The sequence below is a fragment of the Cherax quadricarinatus genome, chromosome 5 (assembly GCF_038502225.1).
Source record: "Cherax quadricarinatus isolate ZL_2023a chromosome 5, ASM3850222v1, whole genome shotgun sequence".
Classification (NCBI taxonomy): domain Eukaryota; kingdom Metazoa; phylum Arthropoda; class Malacostraca; order Decapoda; family Parastacidae; genus Cherax; species Cherax quadricarinatus.
The window spans coordinates 27,968,444-27,977,714 of NC_091296.1; positions in this window are offsets into that span (position 1 = coordinate 27,968,444).

Genomic DNA, 9,271 nt, shown 5'->3' on the forward strand with positions numbered 1-9,271 from the left:
CAACATCTGGTTATCTTTATTGTGGTTGCACATTTGTCTTAACTTTCGCCTTGTCGGTATGGTATACCTTTCTTGCACAACTTGTCAGGCACTGGAACATCGTGGAATCTTGGTTCAGAAGACATCTGCATTACCTTTTTCACGGCTGCTACAACTAACCCATCACTTTGGGCAGGAAATATTTCCACTGGGGAATCCTGCCTACCAGTGACTATGCTTCGTCTGCTACACGTCCCTATCCACTGACGCCTATATAAACGCCAGTCTTCTTGCCTGTGCTCCAGAATCTCTACAACCACGGTGCTCTCCACACCATCTCCAAGGCTGAGGGATTGATTACCTCATCTTTTGTATATAGTTTTACTGTCTTCTAATCCATATTGATACGATCCCCGTTGGGGAGGGGAACCTTTACCAGCGTTGTCTTCACCTTGACTTGCACGATGAGCTACGCAAATCGTGTCAAGATCAAGCCAACAAGTGGTACCGTTGATGATTCAACGAAGATTGCTCTTGCAACTGTTGTTCAAGGAACACTGAAAGTTAAATTCAACACCATTTTGTCTCTGAAAGAAGCATTCATTGTTGTGTGTCACGATGATGCTGAAGCAGAGAAGCTACTCACTACAGATGCCACCACTACACTTACTGCTCAAGGGTTTACTGTTATGTCATCTCCTGCCCTCAAGGCCAGGAAATCAGTATTCCTTAAAAAACTAGACAAGATTCTGACGTCTCAATCACCTGCAGAACTCAAGACATCCATCGAGACGCAAAATACTTGGGCTACTGTTGACAGCATCACAAAAATCCCGAATGCATCGTCCATGCTCAAGGTCACCTTCACTGACGTTAACATGGCTGCCACTGCTCTGAACGAAGGTCTTGCTGTTTATTACTACTTCATCAGTCCAACTTACATCGAAGCAGAAAGATATCAGTACATCCAACACTGCTGGAACTGTTATTCTTACCATCACACCACCAAAGCATGTCCAGTAAAAGAGAAGAAGTTCTGCACTACATGTGGTAGTGAGGGACACACCTTCAGTTCCTGCACCATTGCTACTCCACCACAACCATCGTGCTTAAACTGTAAAAGTAACGACCACCATACACTGGCAGCAAAATGTCCTACACGTAAGGATATTGTGAAGAAAACACAAGAAGCAGCAAAGAAAAAACCTACTAGCAACACACCAACGTATGCAGCAATTGCAAAGATCCAAGCTAATACTACGAAATTACTTCAAGCTACTACTCAGCCAGCCTCCACCATCATCACTCCTCCAGCTTGTGACGTAACCAAGATCCACTACTGTCTATTATACGCTCACATGCAGAATATGGCTGTACCTGGATCTTTTAACTCTACCATCAACGAGTTATTTGCACTAAATAATATGCCATCATTTATATTCCCAGCATCTCCACCTTCGGAAGAAATACTCAAATTTACCAAGGATCTAATCAACACTTCTGCATCAGCAGCTCCAACACCACCAACACCTAGTGACGTCACTCCAACAAGGCCTCCTATTCGTCGATCGCCTCCTGCTCGTCGATTGGCTCGTCGTGGCGGCGTACCTCCTTCACCTCCACCCACCACTACTCATATGGACCAATCAGAAGCCACGATTCTCCCACAGTCTTCTACACACTCTCTAGCGGAGACACCAACATTGAAAGAACCTTCAATGCGGCAACCACCAACAAAAACCTCTCCAGCTATCTCTCGACGTATTAATATAGAAGACCAACATCAAGATCAATACCTGCACTGGAAAGATATAACTTTTTATACGACTCCTGACCAAGAACCTAACATGGATGTCGACACCTTGTACAAGAAAATAATCGACAGTAGAGTCAAGTTTACAAACCGTAAAGGATCCCACTGCTCCATCACTACTCTCCAGATGACCTTTGACCAGTTACTAGCCAACCCAGCATTTCGACCTAAGATTACAAGACTACAGATCGTTTCCATCCAAAAAATGCACAACATAAGGAATGCCTCCTTCACGAAAGAAACGAAGTAACTCCAGACACACATATAAAAGACACCTGACCAATCAAGAAGCTTGCCTCCCTTGACCACTCCTCCAGCTCCTGCCAGCCGCCAATCAACATCAAGATGCAGCAATTTTTCGTCCAGCAAGTTGCAGTCAGTGCCTGCAGAGCTCCTGTTGTATCTACATCGTCTTTTGTTATCGTTATTGTGGCTTAGCAGTTGGGTCTAGTCCTGACTCTTCTCTCTTCGACTCAAGACATTCCTCTCACCGTCTATTCTTCGCACTGTCCCCACTTGCCCCTCGCCCCTCGTGGGTACTTACCTGTGAGTCCTATCCTATCCCTATCCATATTGATAAAGCCACTGGATGGCGAAACGTCTACAATAAAGATAACCAGATGTTGCACATGTGTCTTAACTTTCATGCACAGGACTGTCTAATGAATGATAAGTAGTGCTATGAGTTGGATTGACAGTCACACCTTTGGAAACTGCACGTCTGCTGGCCAGTCAAAATACTTCAACTACAAGGATGTTTTTACTTTAATTACAATAGTTTCAATAATAAATATTGAAATTATATTTTGGGAATATAACATTGTAAGTTGTTGAAAGTAGTTTACAGTATGAAAATGCTACAGTTGGGTGTAAGGTAGTATTGTTTTGGGTAGGTATTTATACTACAATGTAGTATTAATAATGTATAAACTTTGGACGTCTAGATTTGAGGTTTTAAGATTTAGGTAATTGGGAGATTTTTGGTGAAGTTAAATATTGAGTATTGAGTATTTAGTTTAGGGTTAGTAGGTGGCTTTTGAGAAGAGCCTTAAATTGGTGTTCAGACCTGGTTACTTAAGTATTTACTGGTAATGAATTCCAAATTTTGGGGCCCTTTATGTGCATAGAGTTTTTACACAGTGAGATATGGACACGGGGTACATCAAAAAGATCTGTGTCTTGTGTTGTGGTCGTGAGTCCTGTTAAGGTTGATGAGAAGTTTGAGTGGAGGGTGTATGTTCGAGTGTAGTGTTCTATGTATGTAGTAGGCACATGAATAAGTATGGATGTTCTTGAGCAGTTTTAGACTTCTGAATATTGGTGGAGTATGCTGTTGGGAGTGGGAATTTGTTATCATTCTGACTGCAGCCTTTTGCTGGGTTATTAGTGGTCTTAGGTGATTTAATGTTGTTGATCCCCATGCACAAATTCCATATGTGAGATAAGGGTAGATGAGTGAATGATACAGTGCAAGAACTGATGATTGTGGAACATAGTACCGTATCTTTGATAGTATGCCTACTGTCTTAGAGATTTTCTTAGAAATTTGTTGTGTGTGTGCCTGGAATTTGAGGCTACTGTCAAGGTGGATTCCTAGGAATTTTCCTTCTGTGAATCTTGTGATGGGTGATCCGTTTAGCTTTATGGTAAGTGGAACATTTGCAGCTCTGTTTCCAAACTGAATGAAATAGGTTTTGTCAGTATTGAGGGTAATCTTAATTGTCATCATCCAGGTAGTTATTTTATGCAATTCGACATTAACAGTTTGGCCAGTATGACTGGGTTTGGGTGAGAGAAGACATATGTTGTGTCATCTGCAAATAATATGGGTTTGAGTAGCTGTGATGCATTCGGTAGGTCATTGATGTAAATGAGAAAGAGGAGTGGGCCAAGGACACTTCCTTGTAGGATTCCGACTGTGATTGGTTGAATGGAAGAGTTTTCTCCACTTGTGTGCACATATTGGCTTCTGTTCCTAAGGTATGACTTTAGGTAGTTGAGGGAGTGCCCTCTTATACCATAGTGTGTTAATTTAAAGTGCAGCAAATCATGGTCAACTGTATCAAAAGCTTTACATAAATCAATGAAGATCAACAGCAGGACTTCTTACTTCTCGAGAGCAGTGTATATTAGTTCTAGCATGTGTATAATAGCATCATTTGCGCTTTAATTAGTCCTGAATCCAAAATGACAGGGGTTTATTATGTTGTGTGAGACGAGGTAGGAATAGATCTGTCTATGAGTTTTAGAGATCAGAGGTAGGTTAGATATTGGTCTATAGTTACTCAAGTCGGTTTGATCACCTCCTTTGTGGATCGGGGTGACCCTCGCTATTTTGAGAATTGTTGGGAAGGTGGAGAATTCGATGGATTTGTTAGTGTTGCAATAATTGGTGACAGTACTTGTGATGCTTTTTTTGTATATAAAAGGTGGTAGGTTATTTATGTCCCCTGCCTTGTTTTTAAGGGTGTTGATGATGAGCGAGACCTCTGTTGGGTTGGTTGGGGCTAGGAATAGTGTATTCGGGTAGGTGCCCGTGAGATAGTCAGATGGACGGGTGTTTGAGCTTGGGATTTTGCTAGCTAGATTCTTTCATATGGTGGAGAAGAAAACATTGAGTCTGCTGTTTCAGTTGGTGGGGTTAGTCCAACAAACTACTGTCATGACGCCCTATTTCATATCTTGTATGCTTACCGTTTTCTTAAAATATGTATTACCTATTACGAAACCTCTTTCCATATAAAGTTCCCTCAAAAGCCACCCATTATCATTTACACCTGGCACCCCAAACGTACTTACCACACCCTCTATGTTTTTCTCACTTTGGCATTCAGGTCCCCTACCACAATTACTCTTTCTTCAAAACTCCCTCAGTCTAACATCTCCCAAAATCTCCCTCTCTCTCTCCTGTACACTTCTCTCTTCTCCAGGTACATAAACACTTATTATAACCCACTTTTTGCATCCGACCCTTACTTTAATTCTTGAATTTATTCATTCATATTCCCTCTTCTCCTGCCTTAACTGATACTTCCCACATTATTGCTACCACTTCCTTAGCTTTAACTCTCTCAGATACTCTTGACTTAATCCTATTTATTTCTCCCCACTAAAGCTCCCCTACTCCATTCAGCTTTGTTTCAGTAGAGCCAGAACATCCATCTTATATATATATATATATATATATATATATATATATATATATATATATATATATATATATATATATATATTTATATATATATGCAAGACAACCACTGTGAAAGAATAGAGAAGTTCCAAGCGCTTTCGTGACTACTCACATTATCAAGAAACAATGAAAGTAAAGCATCAAAGGAAGGTATATAAAGGGGTAGCCCACACCTCACTATCAGATCCCACAACAACGAAACACCTGACACGAGACAGCAGGCCCACTGGCCGAACCAGACAGGTTCTTCACACAACCCACCAACAAACTATTCTACCCAAGAAATAAGAAATTTAAAAATATATTATTTGTCCAATGTATTATTAAATTCTTCCCAAATTCTATTAATTATAAATGGATCTAATTTATATAAACCAAAGGAAATTTTCATATTATTGTCAAAACTGCTGGGACAACCAGCCTTATTCAACTAAAAATATGTTGGTTCTCCCTTACCATGAAAACTTGGTTGATATGCCTTCTCTTCTTAAGACTTTTAATATTAAAGTTGTATTCAAAAATCTTGATACAGTAAAAAAAACTTTTGATAGAGAATTCCCCCCAAAATGCTGATGGATGTGTCTATAAGATTCCTTGTAAAATTTGCGATAAAGTTTATTACGGTCAAACTGGTAAAAATCTCGAACTAAGCCAACCAAACCATACCCCCGGCCGGGATTGAACCCGCGGTCATAGAGTCTCAAAACTCCAGCCCGTCGCAATCGTTTGCAATCGTGTCATTACGATTTCTTGAGTCACTCGAACTAAGATTAAAACAACATAAATATAGCATCAGAACTGGACAAGATTCCAATGCTCTATTTATTCATGTAAGATATTTTAACCATCCAATTGATTTTCAAAAAGTTGGGAAAGTAGTATCAAGCAAGTCCATGGTCGACAGGAATATAATTGAATCTTGTTTCATAAAAAGCAGTTTTGACAATAATATGAAAATTTCCTTTGGTTTATTTAAATTAGATCCATTTATAATTAATAGAATTTGGGAAGAATTTAATAATACATTGGACAAATAATAATTTTTTAAATTTCTTATTTCTTGGGTAGAACAGTTTGTTGGTGGGTTGTGTGAAGAACCTGTCTGGTTCGGCCAGTGGGCCTGCTGTCTCGCGTCAGGTGTTTCGTTGTTGTGGGATCTGATAGTGAGGTGTGGGCTACCCCTTTATATACCTTCCTTTGATGCTTTACTTTCATTGTTCCTTGATAATGTGAGTAGTCACGAAAGCGCTTGGAACTTCTCTATTTTTTCACAGTGGTTGTTTTGCATATTCTGAAATCACCTGTTTACTGTGATCTTATTGCATATATATATATATATATATATATATATATATATATATATATATATATATATATATATATATATATATATATGTTCTGAGGGTGTGTAGTCCACAAGGTCGCGACTATATCTCTTACATGTACTTATAAGTCACTTGAGTGATCTGAAGATGGGGAGGGTGTGCGAGGCCACATCGCTAAAGAAGCTTATCAACATTCTCTTCTTTTAACTTGTGGCATGTGTTTATCACACTACATAGCCCCCGGCAGGTAACGGTGTGCAGGTGTTGTAATAATGTGTCTTCCTAGATGACTGCCCCATTAAGTGCTTGTTTCAAGTGTGGCCTCAACAATATTGTCGCATACAAATGACCGTCGTTTATCTCTAATATACCTCGAGAATATTTTTATTGTACATCTAGTGAGTCTCTCTCTCTCTCTCTCTCTCTCTCTCTCTCTCTCTCTCTCTCTCTGCTGTTTAAAATCTGACTTAATGTTCCTTGTACACGATTCTTTTATAGTTTTTCTATATGAGAAAAAACATCATGCCGTGTTTATAGTGATCATTATACAAACAAATACAAGAAGTAAATGACAACAACAACAAAAATAACAATAAAGGTTTTTTTTAATTTCTTGCACATACAGCTATTGTCGAATTCTGATTGTATTAATTTAATGTGATAAATAAAAGACAAGATTCATCATGTAACAAAGAATATGATGTATAAATGACGTTAAACGTGGTGTATATATGTTAAACGTGTATATATAATGCTAAACGTGTATATATGATGTTAAACGTGGTGTATATATGTTAAACGTGTATATATAATGCTAAACGTGTATATATGATGTTAAACGTGGTGTATATGTTAAACGTAGTGTATATATGATGTTAAGCGCGGTGTATATGTTAAACATAGTGTATATATGATGTTAAGCGTGATATTTGAATTATTATTGTTATGTGAGCAAATTACCTGCATGAGGTATACAGGGTATTGCCTGAAGTATTACCTGCAAGTAATTTGGGTGAGATAAGTGGAACTTAAGTCACAGTAGGTCGCAGGACTGGAACTCCCTCGATGCCCACTCCCTACCACGCCCACAAAAAGCTGGGCCTGACATTAAATTAATATTTACAATATTAAAACCAGCTACTCTGGTAAATTAAAGTTGTGGATTGTATATGATTAGACTTGCTGGGTACACAAAAGAAATTTGTATTGCCACTTGACATCTAATTACTGTAGATGAATCACACCACCACACCTGTCTGCCAGTTAGAGATCTAAATGAAAGGACTAATGGTGCACATCCCTGTGAGTGATGGTTGTATCCCTTATCTTCCACTATCCAAATGTAATTCTTGAGGTCCCGCAAATTTTCTGTCCCAATTCTTCAGCAGGGGACATTAACACAGGTTCCTATTACAAATTCAGGCCGAAAAACCCCAATTTGGCCTCGAAGATGCTGGATTATTAGCCGATCTTTCTACGACAACCAATGTTCACAAATTACAAATGGTGTCTCCCCACCCCCATCACTCAGCAGCTGTTCTACACCCCACCCCCCTTCACTCGAAATTTCTCGAAAGGGTCAAATCAGTATCATATTTTATTACACAATTATTGTTTTATTCAAATTTACACGTGTTGAATTTAGGAAAATTCAAAATTTTCCACACGTGGTATATATATTATGTTAGACATGGTGTATTTATGTTAAACGAGGTGTATATATGATGTTAAACATGGTGTATGTATGATGTTAAACGTGGTGTATATATTATGTTAAACGTGGTGCATATATTATGTTAAACGTGGTGCATATATTATGTTAAACGTGGTATATAGATGTTATGCTGATATAAAAAAAAAACAGGAAGATGGGGAAGATTCTTAAGCTTTACCTGGTGGCTAAAGCTCCCGCTTCACACACTGAGGGCCCGGGTTCGATTCCCGGCGGGTGGAAACATTTCGACACGTTTCCTTACACCTATTGTCCTGTCCACCTAGCAGCAAATAGGTACCTGGGTGTTAGTCGACTGGTGTGGGTCGCATCCTGGGGGACAAGATTAAGGACCCCAATGGAAATAAGTTAGACAGTCCTCGATGACGCACCGACTTTCTTGGGTTATCCTGGGTGGCTAACCCCCCGGGGTTAAAAATCCGAACGAAATCTTATCTTATCTTATCTTGTTGACAAGTGATGCTGTATAAATATTAAAAAAAAATTAGATGAGAATGCACTAACTACTTTATGAGCAAGAAACTAACTAGTAAACAATTCAACTTCAGGTTCACAAATTAATGTACATTAAATTCATTAGGCTTTCACGACAGACATGAAAAATGTTGTTTAATGAATAAAAACTTGTGGGTTGATTATATTTTCTAAGACTTTAAGAATGTTTTTGTCAGTTTTTCATGAAAGATTATTCTAATTTGGAAGCTACAAAATATGGAAATAATAAAAGGTAATTTATTTCAATGATCGAGAGCCTTTCTGTTTGAGAGGAAAGTGTGAAAAGTTATGATTGGAAAAATCTCGTCGTGGTAAGACGTCTCCAGTGAGGTGCCACAAGGATCTGTAGTTATTCCGATAAGATTTGTTCAGATTTTTAACCCAGGGGAGGGTTAGCCATCCTGGATAATTCAAGAAAGTCAATGTGTCATCAAGGACTATCTGTCTTATTTCCATTTTGGTCTGGCTTCAATCTTGTCCCCCAGGATGCGACCCACACCAGTTCTGATCCATCATGAGGCCTGGTCACAGGCCTGGCCGCGGGGGCGTTGATCCCCGAAACCCCTCACTAGGTATCTCTCCAGTCGACTATCATCCAGTACCTACTTACTGCTAGGTGAACAGGGACAGCAGGTGTAAGGAAACATGACCAACGTTGCCACTTGTGCCGGGGATTGAACCATGGACACTCAGTGTGGGAGGCAAGTACACTGCCAACGAAGCCACAGGACACTACA